At 48.0% G+C, this 16653-nt stretch overlaps 1 protein-coding gene and 1 pseudogene across 1 annotated transcript in view; one reads left to right on the forward strand and one right to left on the reverse strand.

Annotated features, from left to right (window-relative positions):
* SCP2 (sterol carrier protein 2) overlaps window positions 1-16653 on the forward strand; it is a 981293-nt gene that overhangs the window by 861728 nt on the left and 102912 nt on the right. The window lies entirely within an intron of this gene.
* LOC138441293 (enoyl-CoA hydratase domain-containing protein 2, mitochondrial-like) lies at window positions 1575-8987 on the reverse strand (annotated as a pseudogene).

Here is a 16653-nt window from a genome sequence, read left to right on the forward strand (position 1 = left end):
CTGAAACTCCAGTACTTTGGCCACCTCATGCGAAGAGTTGAGTCACTGGAAAAGACTCTGATGCTGGGAGGGTTTGGGGGCAGGAGGAGAAGGGGACGACAGAGGATGAGATGGCTGGATGGCATCAGTGACTCGATGGACGTGAGTCTAAGTGAACTCCGGGAGTTGGTGATGGACAGGGAGGCCTGGCGTGCTGAAATTCATTGGGTCGCAAAGAGTCGGACACGACTGAGTGACTGAACTGAACTGAACCCTCAAGTAACTAAGCAAGCAAGTAAGTAAAGATCTCAAAGTTATAAAAAGAGGCAGGATTATTTAAGGGAGACTTTTTTTCCCCCAAAATAAGATAACTCTTTTTACCTTTCATGATCAACTCAAATACTTTTCTGTGTTAATAGTGTTAAAATGATAGAATGTTTAACATTTTTATATTTGACCTTTGTAATATGTCTTTAAAATTTTTTGTATTTGAAATCCATTAAAGATTTAGTTTGTTCTTTAAAAGTTTTGTACATGGTCTCCACTCCTTAAAATACTAGTTATTATATGTGTTTCTATATTATGCAAAATGGATGCCAAAATAGTGTTGTCTTTGTGGTATTACTGCAGTCACTTTCTTTGACTTGGATGAGCAGTCACTTAACCTTGTTGGGTGTGTTATAGCACAGATGCGACAGGCATAATCACCTCAACTGGACTGTTCTAACACTGGGACACCATTAAAGTACCCAGGATTGCTTGTGTCTGATTGTGTCTGAAGGATGAGGGTGCACCATATGGGCTCAGTGAGTATTACAGCTTAACAGAACCTGGCTGCATTTCAGCTGCTTGCCTGTCTTGTGGAAACTTGGGACCTCCCTCTGGCTTTCTTAAAGAAATGAGAAGCCAGTGGAGCCTCTCGGGTACTTGGAGATTACATGTAGGCAGGGCCTAACCCACTCCCTGGCATCTATACTTCTGGGTAGACTATGCTAATAGGCTATTTGAGGATTAAAAAAGAGTACGGGCCTTAACACATGTCCTATGTCATGCATTTCAGGTGCTTTTCCACCACGTGTATGGTCGAAAGATGGGCTGGTAGTTCTTTACCTGCTTTAAAGAATCTGGCATTTTCAGTTTTGGAACACAGTCATGCTTTACTGTCCAGTACAATAGCCAACAGCCAAATGTGTCTATTAGCATTAAAATATGGGAAGTGTAGTTGAGAAATTAAAATTTTAATTTAAGTAATGTGGCTAGTTGGGGCTTCCCAGGTAGCTCAAGGGTAAAAAACTGCTTGGCAAGCAGGAGCCTCGGATTCAGTCCCTGGGTTGGGAAGATCCCCTGAAGAAAGAAATGGTATTCTTGCCTGTAAAATACCATGGACAGAGGAGTCTGGTGGGCTACAGTCTGTGGGGTCGCACAGTCGGACATAGTGACAAAACACGTGGCTAGTGACTGCCTTAGTGGATGGCACAGATAGAGATCATTTGCATCATCTCAGGAAATTCAGTTTTACAGGCTGTTCTGAGAGTTTTCAAGCTTAATTGATCCCAGCTCCTCAGAACTCAATTTTGATCTTAAGTTAAAATCTGATTTAGTATTATTTACTAGATGGCTGAATGGAAGCAAAACTGCCAAAGACGGTTAATTTTATAAATCTGGGAAAATGGACCTTGTGTGGTTGCATGAGACACCCTTGTCTTTTGGCCTCCCCACCTGTGATCCCCAGTGGCAGGCCCGCCCGTGCTGAGCGGCAGTCGTACCTGGGGCAGGATCTCCTGGGCCAGTGCTCGTGCCCGGTGGTAGGCAGCATTGCCCTCCTCGTTCTGGGCCACAGCGTGGTTCACCAGCCCCAGAGCCTGGGCCTGCGCCCCACTCAGTCGGCGGCCTGTGAAGATGAGCTCCTTCGTCAGGGCCACCCCCAGGCATCAAGGCAGCCTCTGAGTCCCTCCTGCCAGGATGGAGTAGGGATGGTGAATCCTCATGGAATGTGGGGGCCCAGAGGAGGCCCTGGCTGGGAGTCAGCCAGGACCTCTCAGAGGACAAGATTGGGTTAGGCTGGCGGGGGAGAGCCCAGGACATAGGGCAAAAGAGGGAAGTAGGGAATTGTGCTGGATAGAGTGAACAGGTAGAGGATGGATGGTGTGTGTTGAGATTACCTGCTCCTGGGAGGAGCCCTCGGGTGGTCTCGATCAGTCCCATGACAGCCGAAGAAGCTGCTTAGACAAAACAGAGTGAAGCCCCCACCCTGTCTTCCAGCTCCAACCCCAGAGGAGAGGAGACGCTGTCTGCGGGCTCTGCTCACCCCTCCAACAGATCACTTCCCTCATGGTGTGGCCACAGCCAGACTCCTCTAGTAGCTGCCTTTGGAAGAGCCCTAGCCTGGAAGTCAGGAGTCCCAATACTCACCCTACCTCCACAACTCACTGAGCAACTCTCTTAGCCTTTCTGAGCCTCATGGATGGGGGAAAAAATTGATAACCTCTCTTTTACCTGCTTTATAGAGCTGTTTAGGATCAAGTGAGGTCATGGTGCTTGGAACAAGGAAGGGTTCCTGGATGGTGCCCGGTACCTATTTGTAAGTTAATGGATTATCTGTCTCATGCATCCTTAGCTCAAGTGTAGCCTAGAGCATCAGTGACCCCTGCTTCCACCAGTTTTCCTCCCAGCTTTTTGTCAGCCTGAAATTTTCCTGTACTCTGATCCACATCCTCCTTTTGCAGTTGTACTTCTTAAGAGAGGCCCTCCTTGAGTGTCCCACCCCACAGGCTTCTTCTGAATTCCCTCAACACCCTCCCTGTGAACCATGCAGTATGGGAGGGAAGGGTTTACATTCACCTCCTACCCACCAACCCCTTCAAATTAGCTTTCCTAAACATAGGCAGGTGAGGACCAGAGTTGGTGCTATGACCTGACCTGGTATTTGATGGCTTCTCTTTGTTATGCTTCATATGGATATAAAGTCCCTCTGTGCCTGGGGCTACATGTTAAAAAAAAGATGAACGTTCTTGCTTTGGCAGGAGAAAGTGTGGCACCATTATGGCACTCAGATCTTCTCTGATTGGCTCTAAAGAGGGCACACCTAACCACCAAGTCAGCAAGGTTAAAAGCAATCAATTATCTTCATCCTCCCTGCCCTCCACATTTCAAAGTTCAGTCTCTATGAGCTACTGATGCAAACCTCTGTGGACTCTGATAGAGCTACTGTAGGGCACTGCTCCTGGCCAGTCATGCTGTGATGAACTGGGCATGTAACAGACTGCCCTCATGGCTCACCTTTGTTCACAGCATGATCGATACAGCCGGCTTGGACAGAACTGGAAGACTGAGTAGTTACCTTTGTCCCCAACCTTCGCTCTCTATGTTCTTTCTAGTTGTGTCAGCAGTTGGCCCGGGGTTGGTACAAACAGTCCTGAGCTGAGGGCAGCCGACTCTGAGAAGGGGCGAGTCCTGTAGCAGTCAGGGGCTGGGCGGTGGGTGGGGAACCGCTACTGCCTGAATTCCTCGGCTCCCACTTTGCCTTTAGTTGTGGGGTTTGTTGGAAAGCTGAGAGCAGGGCCGACTGCAGAACCCCCAGAATTAGCTGGTTTCATTCACTCTTCCCTCCCACCCTTCCACACCTCTCCCTGTACCCAGTACCTGCCACTCGGAGGTCACAGGCCAGGGCAAGTTCCAGGCCTCCACCCAAGGCAAACCCATCCATAGCTGCAATGGTGGGTGCAGGGAACGCTGCTGTGGAGACAAAGGAGGGCTCAGCCTGTGAGGCCCTGGTAGGACCAGGACAGTGTCTCAGGGTAGGAGACGGTTCTGATAGATGGCGTCATTGGTCCCGAGTTTGGGGAGCTTACCTGGTACCTCAGCCAGGTTATCATAGCAGTTAGTTTTCCCACTGGGGAAAGTTGTGGGATCAACTGGGGAATGGGAATGGGGAGATGGATGGGCAGGGTGATGCCTGGTCAGGCCCACCCTCCTGTGGGCATCCCTGGGACCCACCTTTTTGCTCACCCTTCTCATTCTGTGTGTTGGGAACAGAATTGAATCTAACATGGGGAAGGGAGACGGGCAAACAGGTGATGATGACCCAGGGTGATCAGTGAACTGAGAAAGGAAGCTTGGATGATGGGCCAGAGTTGGCTTCCTGGAGGAGGAGGCACTGGTGGTCTTAAAGAATGCATAAACAGTTCAGATGGCCTAGGAGGGATATTCCAGAAAAAGGAACAAGCATTTGTCAAAGCCTGCAAGTATGCTTGCTGAAAGTTGACTCTGGAATGGCCAGGCTTGTACCCTGAGGGCACAGGGGCTGGGGGTCAGAACCAGCAGGGCACTAATGCTGGGGAGCCAGTGCCCTTTGGATCCTCGTGACACCCTCCTCCTTGTAGAATTCCTTATCCCTGCCCCCTCTCCCTGGGAGAATCCTCTCTCCACAGAGCTCACAACAGAAACCATTCTGTCTTTAGAGTATGGTAGATTGGGTGAGGCTGGGATCAGCAGGACCCCTGAATGCCCTCCTCCTCCCCACTCCAGAACCCTCACCAATCTCAGTCATCAGGCCTCGGAGCCGCTGGACAAAGAGCCCCACTTCTGCCTCACTCATCTGCTCCCGCTCCTTCAGGTCTGCACCTGCAGATGCAAGGGGGACAGCCCTTGGGAAATGACCTGGCACTGAATCCCAGGCTGTCAAAGGATCCAGCAATGGAAACCTGAAGAGAAGCAGCCAGAGAGGAAAGAGAAACACCAGGAAAACTCGGTCAGGGGAGCCAGGGAGGGAGAAGGAGTTCAAAAAAGGATAGATGCAAAACCAAAAAGATAAATTGGATTCATCACAATTAAAAACTAATGCATCAGAAGCCACTATCAAGAGAGCAAAGACAACCCATGAATGGAAGGAAATACTGGCAAATCACACATCTGGTAAGGAACTGATATCTAGGCTATGTAAAGGTTTCCGACAACCAAATACAAAGGACTTCCCTGGGGGTCCAGTGGTTTAAGACTCCATGCTTCCACTGCAGGGGGCACGGTTCGATCCCCGTTTGGGGAACTAAGATTATGCAAGCTGTGCAGAGTGGTCAAAAAAAACCTCACAAATGACTTGAATGGACTTATTTTCTTCAAGGAAAATAAGCCAGTGGGATTTCCCAGCTAGTCTAGTTGCTAAGATTCTGGCTTTCTATTGCAGGTGGCCCGAGTTCGATCCCTAGTTGGAGAACTAAAGCTCTCATGCCAGAACTAAGAGGTGGCATGTCACAATGAAGATTGAAGATTCTGCGTCCCTCAACGAAGACCCAGTGCAGCCTAATAAATATTTAAAAAAGAAGATAAGGCAGTAAGCACTGGAAAATGTGTTCAGCATCATCGGGGAAATGCAAATAAAAACCACAATAGGATACCACTTTTTACCCATTCAGATGGGATAAACAATAAACAAAAAAAGTGTTGACATTGGTGTGGAGAACTCTGATGTACTGCTGGTAGGAATGTAGAATGATACAGCTGCTGTGAAAAATATTTTGGTGCTTCCTCCACAAGTTCAAAGTAGGATTACTATATGGTCCAGCCACTTTACTCCTAAGTCTATACCCCAAAGAATTGAAAGCAAGGACTCAAGCAGATATGTGCACACCAATGTTCATAGCAGTATTAATCACAATAGCCAAAATGTGGGAACCACCCAAGTCCATCAACAGATGGATTTAAAAAATGTGGAATATATATGTGAAAAGGAATATTATTCACTTTTAAAAAGGATAGAAAGTCTGCAATATGCTACAACATGGATGAACATGAAGTAAATGATGATAAGTGAAATAAGCGAGCCACGAAAGGACAAACGTATGATTCTACTTGTAAGAAATAGAGTAGACAAATTCGTAAAGATAGAAAGCAGAATGGAGGTTACAGGGTGTTAGGGAAATGCAGAGGAATTGATTAATGAGTATACAGTTTATTGAGATGATGAAATAGTTTTTGAAATGGATAGTGGTGATTGTTGAATAACGTTGTGAATGTACTTGCTGCTGCTGCCGCCAAGTCGCTTCAGTCGTGTCCAACTCTGTGTGACCCCATAGATGGCAGCCCACGAGGCTCCCCCTCCCTGGGATTCTCCAGGCAAGAACACTGGAGTAGGTTGCCATTGCCTTCTCCAATGCATGAAAGTGAAAACTGAAAGTGAAGTTGCTCAGTCTTGTCCAACCCTCAGCGACCCCATGGACTGTAGCCTACCAGGTCCCTCTGTCCATGGGATTTTCCAGGCAAGAGCACTGGAGTGGGTTGCCATTGCCGTCTCCGGTGACTGTACTTAATACCAGTGAATTTTACACTTACAAGTGATTAAAATATAAATTTTGTGTAATGTATATATTTGTGACAACTCAAAAAATACATTAAATAGTAATAAAATTTTATTAATTATTTTTTCCTGTTTTATTGAGAAATAATTGGCATACATCAGGTATAATTATTTTTTAAAAGAAGGGCTTGCTGGAAGAGGCTGAAGGTCAAGGAAGATGAGGAGTGAGTGCAGGGGACAGTGGCATGGGGGCGGGCAGGGTCCTTGGTGAGAGTAGTGCCAGTGGAGGGTCACTGAAGGCCAGATAGCCGGAGCCTGAGGCAGTAGTAAGAGGTGAACATACTGTCTGCAAGTGCTAGATTATGGGAAAGTCAGTTGGGAGAGCCCTTGGGAGTCTGACTAGTCCTAGCCCCTCAGTGACAGATCAGGAAACTGAGGCCCAGAGAGAGACAGGGACTAGCCCAGAATTCCAGAGCAAATTAGGGGCAGATTCAGACCTCCGGCACGCCCCCTACTTTCCTGTCGTTCGCTGTGGGGGTGAGGAGCGGGGCTAACAGTCACGAAGTGACTGTGATGGAAGACGTCAGACCATGGGGGAGCCAAAGGAAGAGGCCGGAGTCGGAGGAGGGCCTTGATCAGGGCAGCGGGGTCAGGCAGACTGGTCCGCATACTTCCCCTGCCACCTCCCTCCCCAGGCTGCTCACCGGGATCCTGACTGTTGAGGCCTGGGGACTGAGCCACATGCCCTTGAAACTGCCTAAGAATCACTTGCTTCCCAGCCTCGCCCTCCGCAGCCTCTTCCCGTCTCTCCAGTGCCCCCTCCACAGCCAGCCCAGAGTCAGTTCTTAGCTCAACTCTCATTCGCTTGCTTCTTGTGGGCCTGGGATGCGGCATTTCTCATCTCAGAAAGGAAGTCCGTGGTACTTGCCCTGTTGTGAGGACCAAATGGTACAGAGACGTGGAAGAGCCTCGTTGACAGGGACTGAAAGCTTGTGGGTGGGCAAAGGGGCAGTAAGCCAGTCCGATCTTGGCCACAGACCTGGTGAGTGTCGTTGGACTCCGTTTTCTCATTTCCTCAATGAAGGGTCAGAACAGAAAGAACAGGGATTTGGGAGTCAGAGAGGTCAAGTTCTAACTGAATTCTCACTAGCTGTGTTGCTCTAAGCAAGGAATTTCACCTCTGAGTTCACATCTTTAAAATGGGAATGAGCCCTGTGCTGTGTGCTAAGTCGCTTCAGTCATGTCTGACTCTTTGTGACCCTATGGACTGTAGCTCACCAGGCTCCTCTGTCAATAGGGATTCTGCAGGCAAGAACACTGGAGAGGGTTATAATTTTCTCCTCCAGGGGATGTACCCAACACGGGATTGAACCCGTGTCTCCTGTGTCACCAAGCGGGTTCATTAGCAATAGCTAATGGGAAGCCCTGAGTCCTGTGCTACAAATGACCTAAAGTGAAGTCTCTCAGTCATGTCCGACACTTTGCGACCCATGGACTGTAGCCCACCAAGCTCCTCCATCCATGGGATTCTCCAGGCAACAGTACTGGAGTGGGTTGCCATTTCCTTCTCCAGGGGATCTTCCTGACCCAGGGATCAAACCCAGGTCTCCCACATTGCAGGCAGACACTTTAACCTCTGCACCACCAGGGAAGCCCTTAAATACAAGAATACAGTCTCTCAGAAAACCTCCTATAGAGACACAGAACTTCAGAGCCAAGTACTAACATCAAAGATTTCAAGGGAGGAAAGGAAACCAGGTTGAAAGAAGAGGGAGGAGGCGGGAGAGGGGGGCGAAAGGGGTGGCCTTACAGACGTCTCCTGCCACCTACAGATGCCCAGGCTTTATGGGACTTTTCCCTGGGCCTCCAGAGAAGGGAGGACTGGAACTCGGCCCTACCAGAAATCAGACCAGAACCAGAATTCGAGTTCTCTGCCAAGAGGAGGTGATCAGTCTCCCATCCTCAGCTCAGGCTGAGGGCCCTTCGACCAGATTCCTGCGTCCAGGACCGGGGGACTAGAAAAACAGGGAAGGATAGGATAGGTTAAGGAGAGGAAAGAGAGAGGGAAGGGGAGAGAGGTCAATAAAGGCTCTTGTTCATTACCGGTCAGGGCACTCTGGCCAGTTGTTCGTGTCAGGAGGAGACCAGGGACAAAAGGGTCCCAGTTGCGGCCGCTGGGTCTGGTCCATGGGCAGGCAAGCTGGCCCCTGAGTACCCCGAGTGGTCAGGATGTCAGTCTCAGTGAAGAAGAGTCCCGCCAGAGTCGCCATTTGTTGCAGGAAGAGGGACCCCTTCCAGGGCCCGAAACTGGCTCTTGTCTAACACTCGGAAATGAATTGTCCAAGGAGGCACATGTGCTGACAAAGCAAGAGATTTTATTGGGAAAGGGCACCCGGGTGGAGAGCAGCAGGGTAAGGGAACCCAGAAGACCTAAATATCCCCTAAATGCAGGCTGGTGGGAGCCCTGGGTTGGAGGCAAGGAAGGAAACCCACCTGCACAGAACACACCCTTCACTCCACTCCTGAAGATCAGGACACGCACTTGCCGGTCCTCCCAAAGCTGGGCCAGAGCTTCCAGCAGCTGCAGAGGAGACCCGATCAGATACCTCCCAGCTCAGCCCCAGCCCACCCTGGTGCCCGCCCTTACTCACCTGACTGACGAAGACGTTCCCCAGGGCATTGCGGGCACTCGGTCTGTTCATCAGAATCTCAGCAATTCCTGCAGGGGACAGGGCAGTGTCGAATGAGCCAGCTGCCCTGCTCACTCCTGGGCTGGGGCCTGGGATCTGGGCAGCCTCTACCCTTGATGAGCAGTGTGACCTGGGGCAAGTCACACACACTCAGGCCTCAGTTTTTCCACTCATAAAATCGGGAGAATAACCCTTGCCCTTTCTGCCTCACAGAAGTGGAAGGGCTTGAGGACCTCGGAGCACCATGGGGAGAGGGACGAGAATGACTGCCCCAGTGGTTCCTGCCTGCTTCTGCCATTGTGAGACACACACACACACACCTACACACCCCTTCTTCAATTTCACGTGTCTCTCTCCATGTTATTCTTTTCTCTACAGAGGAACTTCTTCCTCTCAAGCTGAATGAGTTAAGATAATACCACCACCCAGAAACCTCATGTGCCCTGACTCATTCATTGCTCCCACCTTCCTCCAAAAGTAACAACTCTCCTGACTTTCTTTTTCCTCCTGAGTTTTTATGGTGATCACTTTCCTGCATTTCTTAACAATTTTATCACAAAAATATTCTTCTCTAGACATTATAGTTCAGACTTGCTATTAAAAAAAAAAAAAGAAAACTCTTAAAAGCTTGTTAAAAACCCTTAGCTTCTGCTTCTAGCCCTGTCTTTCCCTCAAAAGTTATTTATTAAAGAACCTGGGGTGGGTCTTCTCTGGTGGTCCAGTGGCTAAGACTCCCTTAATGCAGGAAGCCTGGGTTCAATCCCTGGTCAGGGAACTAGATCCCACATGCTGCAACTAAGATTCCAAATACTGCAACTAAGACTGGCACAGCCAAAAAATAAAAATAAAAAATAACCTGGGGCATTGATGTGTAAGGTTTCCTGAAGCATGGAATTTACTGATTGCACACTCATGGGGCAAGTGAGCAGATGCCTCTGTGATAAGAATTTAACAACTAATCCCGAGGCTTGAGCACATTCACATTCTCTCCTCTTTAGCAAGAGAATATCTTTTGCCCTACTCGTGATATTCTTTCATGAGAACCAGTGAAACTTCTTGAAAGGCTTTTCCGTATTCAGTTAGTAATTTTCTTGCCTTCCATTCTCTTAAGTCTTCTCCAGTCCAGCTCCCACCCCATCACTTGGCAGAAACCATTCTCACCTAAGTGAGACCAGTGTAACCAGTGTGATCACATCACTAACCGAGGGACATATTTCCATCCTGCTCCCAGGCTCAGCAACAATGAACTCTCCTGACCAAACACCTGCTCCTCCTTGAACATTTTCTGCTGTGGCCTTTTTGTTTTTTTTTTAGTACACAGGTTTTTCCAGAACAATTTTAGGTTCAGAGCAAAATGGAGTAGAAAGTGCTTCCCTGATGGCTCAGAGGGTAAAGAATATGCCTGCAATGCAGAAGACCCGGGTTCAATCCCTGGGTTTGGAAGATCCCCTGAAGAAGGAAGTGGCAACCCACTCCAGTATTCTTGCCTGGAGAATTCCACGGAGGAGCCTGGCAGGCTACAGTCTGTGGGAATGAAAGGAGTCAGACATGACTGAGAAAGTATGGAGATTCCCATAAATCCTCTAGCCACTGCCTAGGCATGGCTTCCCACCAGAGTGGGACATTTGTTACCAAAGATTAACCTCCATGCATATATCATTATTACCCAACTTCCACAGTTTACCTTAGGGTTCACTTTCAATGTTGCATATGCTATGGGTTTTGACAAACATATAACAACATGTACTTGCCTGTGACTCCACATTTTCCTGGCTTTCCTACCTCTCAGATGATGCCCTGCACTTCTTTTCAAGGTTTTCTTCTACCCAATTAAAAAATTCGTAATTCATTTATTCAACATATAATAGGTAAAAATTTTCATTTTCAGAGTGAGGTATAGTGGGAAAGATACTACAGGTAAGAGACTATTCCATTTGAAAAATTGTATCTTATTGAATATGTTAATTTCTATTGTACAGCAAAGTGATTCAGTTTTATACATATATATTCCTTTTCCTATTTTTTTCCATTATGATTTATCACAAGATATTGAATACAGTTCCCTGTGTTATACAGTAGGATGTTGTTTATCCCTTCTATGTATAATAGTTTGCATCTGCTAACTGCAAACTCCTAATGCATTTTTCCCAACCTTTCCTTCCCCTTGGCTACCACTCTGTTCTCTATGAGACTACTCAAATGGTTGAAGTTCCGGAAAGGTCAGTCCAAGTTCTCTTTATTCAGTCGTTTGTACAGTTTTGTATTTAACACACACTGGCCTTTGTACTAAACACTGATGTCAGAGACTAGAGCAGGCTCAGTCCCTGTCCTCTTAGATCCTACAGTCTAACAGAGGAGATCGACATTCAGCAAATAATTACTATTAGAGACATCAACATGGGGAAAAAAAGACAGGAGATTGGGGGTTTAGAGTGGGCAGAGGGGAGCCCTAGTGTAGAGGATCAGCAGTGACTTCCTGGGGGAGGAAGCGACCTTTCAGCTGAGAGCTGAGGAATGAATAGGCGGTAGCCAGACAAAAGCGTGTGTGTGTGTGTGTGTGTGTGTGTGTGTGTGTGTGTGTGTGTGTGTGTGTGTGTTGGTGGGAAAAGCCTGTATCAGACAGAGGGAGTGGCACAGATGAGGGCCCTGAGTGTAGCAGAGCGGGTACTATAGGGTTTGTGGAGCTGGGCCTTTAATGTGTTTTGGCTGCACCTGAGAATTAAACCAAGATGAAACAGATTAACAGGAGAAAAGCATACGAGTTTGTTCAAATTTTATGTAACACACGAGCCCTCAAAAGGAAATGAAGACCCTAAGAATGGTAGGGCCTATATGCTATGACAAACCTAGGTAGTGTGTTGAAAAGCAGAAACATTACTCTGCTGACAGAGGTCTGTATAATCAAGGCTATGGTCTTCCCAGTGGTCATGTATGGTTGTGAGAGCTGGACCGTAAAGAAGGCAGAGTGCCAAAGACTGTGCCAAACACCTTTGAAGTGTGGTGCTGGAGAAGACTCCTGACAGTCCCTTGGACAGCAAGGAGATCAAACCAGTCAACCTTAAGGGAAATCAACCCTGAATACTCACTGGAAGGACTGATGCTGAAAGCTCTAGTATGAATGTCACCTGATGTGAACAACCGACTCACTGGAAAAGTCCCTGATGCTGGGAAAAATTGAGGGCAGAAGGAAGAGAGCGTGTCAGAGGATGAGGTGGCTGGATGCATCACCCATGCAATGCACATGAATTCTGGGAGATGGTGAGGGACAGGGAGGCCTCGTGTGTTGCAGTCCACGGGGTCGCAAAGGGTCAGACGCAACTGGGCAGACAAACAACACACAACATGCTTTTATAGTAGGTTGAAGGAAGAGCAGCAGCCGTGGCAAAGTTAACTGTGTGGGAGTCTACAGGAAGTTAAGGCCTGTTTCTACACAGTTGTCTGTTCACACTTGTCTATTTTAACACACTTGTCTGTTTTAACACACTTGTCTGTTTGTATGGAATTCTCTTGGCTTCAACTCCCTGTTGAAGCCCATAATGAGAGACCATGCTGCTGCTGCTGCTGCTAAGTCGCTTCAGTCGTGTCTGACTCTGTGCGATCCCACAGACGGCAGCCCACCAGGCTCCCCAGTCCCTGGGATTCTCCAGGCAAGAACACTGGAGTGGGTTGCCATTTCCTTCTCCAATGTATGAAAGTGAAAAGCGAAAGTGAAGTCGCTCAGGTGTCCGACTCTTCGTGACACCATGGACTGCAGCCTACCAGGCTCCCCCGTCCATGGGATTTTCCAGGCAAGAGTACTGGAGTGGATTGCCATTGCCTTCTCCGAATGAGAGACCATAGCCCCTGCCAACTTCAGGACTGCAGCCTGATAAAACCCTGAGAAGGGAGTTTGTGGGTACTTTGAAGCAGAGAACCCAGCAAAATTGTGCCTGGACTTCTGACCTATGGAAACTATGAGATAATAAATGTATGCTATTTTAGCAACAGTCTGTGGTAATATGTTATGTGGCAGTAGAAAACAAATATAGTCATGACATCCTGGGGTTGACAGGAACTTTCCTCTCTCCTCTTCACTTTCCTGTTCTGCCTTTCCTTTTTCTCTGGCTAACTCTCTCCCATATTTCATCTCTAGCTCTCTCCTGCAGAACACAAATATGGTGCTTGGCTGAAGTCACAGCTCAGTCACATACCAGCTCCATGGCCTTGGACAAGTTACTTTATCCTTCTGACCTTCACTTTCCTGATCTATAAATAGAAATACTAAAAAGGTTGTAATGAAGATTAAAAGAGATAATGTCCATAAGTGTATATCCAGAGTTTGTGGGCACTTTGAGCAGGGAAAATGCACAGAAGCTGGTGAAAGTCTAGGACCCAATATGATGTGTGCGCTCTAAGCTGGAGACCTAAGGGGCCAGACAGGGTGTCTTTGGCTTTCATTCATTCACCTGACAATGTTCAGCTCTTACTACCACATGCCAGGCCCCGAAGAAACAGAGGACTCAGCCGTGGCCCCTGACTTCTTAGTTGATACCCTATTCTGGGAACATTGTCCTTGCTGGACCCCAGTAATAATGATGGGTCTGCATTGCACCCTCTCTGCTCTTATCAGATTCCTGTGATGGTTTGATCTGCTTAGCAGAGGACCTAGAGTCACATCTATCTTGGTCTGGATCACACAGTGATGTGGGTGGGAGTCGATAGAAACCACTGGAAGGTCGTGTGGGTATGTGTGTTCAGTTGCTCAGTAGTGTCTGACTCTTTGTAATCCCTATGGACTGTAGCCTGCAAGGCTCCTCTATCCATGGGATTCTCAAGGCAAGAACACTGAAGTGGTATTTCCATTCCCTTCTCCAGGGGGATCTTCCTGATCCAGGGATCAAACCCAAGTCTCCTGTGTCTCCTGCACTGGCAGATTCTTTTACTACTGAGCTGTATGGGAAGCCTTAATAATCCCTTAGTATATAGAGGGGGAAACTGAGGCTCAGAAAAGAAGAGAATGTGCCAAAGTTACTAGGTGGACCCAGCTAGCAATCCTCACTCTCAGAGTTAACAAGTGATGAAGAAGACAAGTCCAGAAAGAAGGAATGTAAAAGGACAAGGGTAGGGGAAGAGGGTGTAATTCCTAAGTGGTTTACAAAGGTAGAAAGGGAGGAGAGGACCCAAGTCAGGGGCATAGTTAGAAGGAAACACTGAAGTGGGATGGCTTAAAATGAACAAACCCATGGTAGGAGAGAGAAGGTGACATGGTCAGGTTGTGGTGGAGAACCTTGAATATTCAGCTCAGGAGCTGGAGTAAAGCCATGGGGTGAGGAGTGGTTAACGGGCTAATCTCATTTTTGAAGACAACAGGCACAATGTGACAGTGCTCTCGTGCTATCACAAGTGGAAGGCAGGACTGGTGACTTCTAGGAGGATGGTGGGATGGTTCTCCTGTGTGTGGGTCTCCTCCTTATGCCTCTTCTTGGTTTCCTTATCTCCTTCCCTCTAGGACACTCTATATGCCCTCTGGCAGGGGCAGAAGCTTAATCTCCTTATTGTTGTTGTTCAGTGGCTCAGCCATTTCTGACCCTTTGTGACCCCACTGCCTGCAGCACTCCAGGTTTCCCTGTCTTTCACCGTCTCCTAAATTTGCTCAAATTTATGTCGTTTGAGTCGATCTTGGCATCCAACCATTTCATCCTCTGTCACCCCCTTCTCCTCCTGCCTTCAATCTTTCCCAGATCAGGGTCTTTTCCAATGAGTCAGCTCTTCGCATCAGGTGGCCGAAGTATTGGAGCTTCAGGTTCAGCATCAGCCCTTCCAATGAATATTCAGTGTTGATTTCCTTTAAGATTGACTGTTTTGAGCTCTTTCTTGTCCCAGGGAGTCTCAAGAGCCTTCTCCGGCACCATTTGTGGTTCAGGGCCTTCCCCGGTGGCTCAGACAATAAAGAATCTGCCTGCAATGCGGGAGACCCTAGTTCGATCCGTGGGTTGGGAAGATCCCCTGGAGGAGGCCGTGGCAACCCACTCCAGTATTCTTGCCTGGAGAACCCATGGACAGAGGAGCCTGGTGGGCTACAGAATTACTAGAATTCTAGGGATTTACTAGAATTACTAGTAATCACTGAATTACTAGAAGAATGTGATGACCATTAATAGTCGAGAAGACAGGTTTTAAAATCAGACCTGGTTCAATTTGCTTAAACTCTCTGCTCCTTGTTTTATTGACTATAAAGCTGGGAGAATAGTTATAGCTATTTCAAGCCAAACACTGTTGCCAGTTTGGCAGTGAACTGAGCATGAGAGCGAGGAGGGTATTCTCTAAGGCTAGCCATCCCACATGGCCACAGAATTCTCACCAAGGGATGTAGTGGGATGCCAGAAGCCCGTTCATGTCCATCAAAAGTGGGGGATGCAAATAGTGTATGCAACAGCAGGGCGCCAGGAACAGCTCTTCAACTTCGTATCAAGCGAGAAAAAAGGAGATATACAAAATCCCTAGAGCAACTAAATCTGTGTAAACTAAAACTTGGACACAAATAGCACTACTTTAAATGCGGGGAAGGTTAGAGGGGTTGGGACTGGGGAGAAAGTAAATAAGAGGCCTTCGCCCAGTTGGTGACACACAACCAACAGGGGAATGCCGCTCACTGATTGCAAAGTCCAACCACTGCCCTTTACCCACCTTTGAAGATAAAACTACCCCCAAACAAAAACAAACAAAATAAAACACAACGAAACAAAACCCCAAACAAGGCTCAATCAAGGTGTTCTTGCCAGCAGCTGCTATGAACTTTTCTTGATTCAGCAGGACTCCAAACTCCATGAGCAGCTGCAGGGCGATTGTGCAGGGGGGCACCAAGCTCTCCTCTGCTCTCTCCTCTCTCCCCTCCCCGCCCCCACCCCCAACTGCGTCCTCTCCTCTGCTCCTCCTTTCCAGGAGCCCGGGCACCCTAAGCCAGATTGGAATTGGTTTGGCTGCCCAGCCCACTGGAACCTTGCTAGGAAGTTTGGCCTGGAAGGAAACCAGGTATTTTAAAGCTCTAGTGGGGGCTGGGCTTGCTGGCACCTTGTTCTACCCTTGAACAAGTCCCCTCTCTTTCCTCACAGCCCCGGGGAACCAAATATGGGGCTGAAGGGACCGATATTGATGTAAAATCCCATCGCAATTACTGTGGGAGCAGCGGGTGAGGTGGTCATCTACTAAAGGATTTAGGCCTGGGGAGCCTCTACCGGGATGCAGGAGCTTAGGGGTCCTATCCTCAGACACACTGGGCAACCCGCCTCCCCCTTACTGGTTTTGGGGTAGGAGATAGATGGGCCCTTGGGCCGGACAGCTGGTGTTTGTCAAGTGGAATAAAACTGAAGTTTTTCTCTCACCCAGACACTCCAAGGATAAAACTAATGTCAGTAGCTGAGCTCTGCTGGAATAAACAGGTTAGGTGACCACTCCTGAGGTCAAGGAAAATGTCCCTGTCTACACATGTGCAGAAAGGCTTATTGGGGGTCAAAAAGGGAGGAGGTGCCACCCCATAGTAAGTGTGGACACAGCCCCATAGGTCTCTGCAGTGGGATCCATGTTAGCAAAGTGTTGTGCAGACATGTTGGAGAGGTCTAGGACCAGTCAGTTGCGAAGGTACAAGATAATTTGCCGTATATAAAGACCCAAAGGCTGTCCTTTATAAGTGATTTAGCTCACCTCTTTACTGGC

Source organism: Ovis canadensis, chromosome 1, assembly GCF_042477335.2.
Source record: "Ovis canadensis isolate MfBH-ARS-UI-01 breed Bighorn chromosome 1, ARS-UI_OviCan_v2, whole genome shotgun sequence".
Classification (NCBI taxonomy): domain Eukaryota; kingdom Metazoa; phylum Chordata; class Mammalia; order Artiodactyla; family Bovidae; genus Ovis; species Ovis canadensis.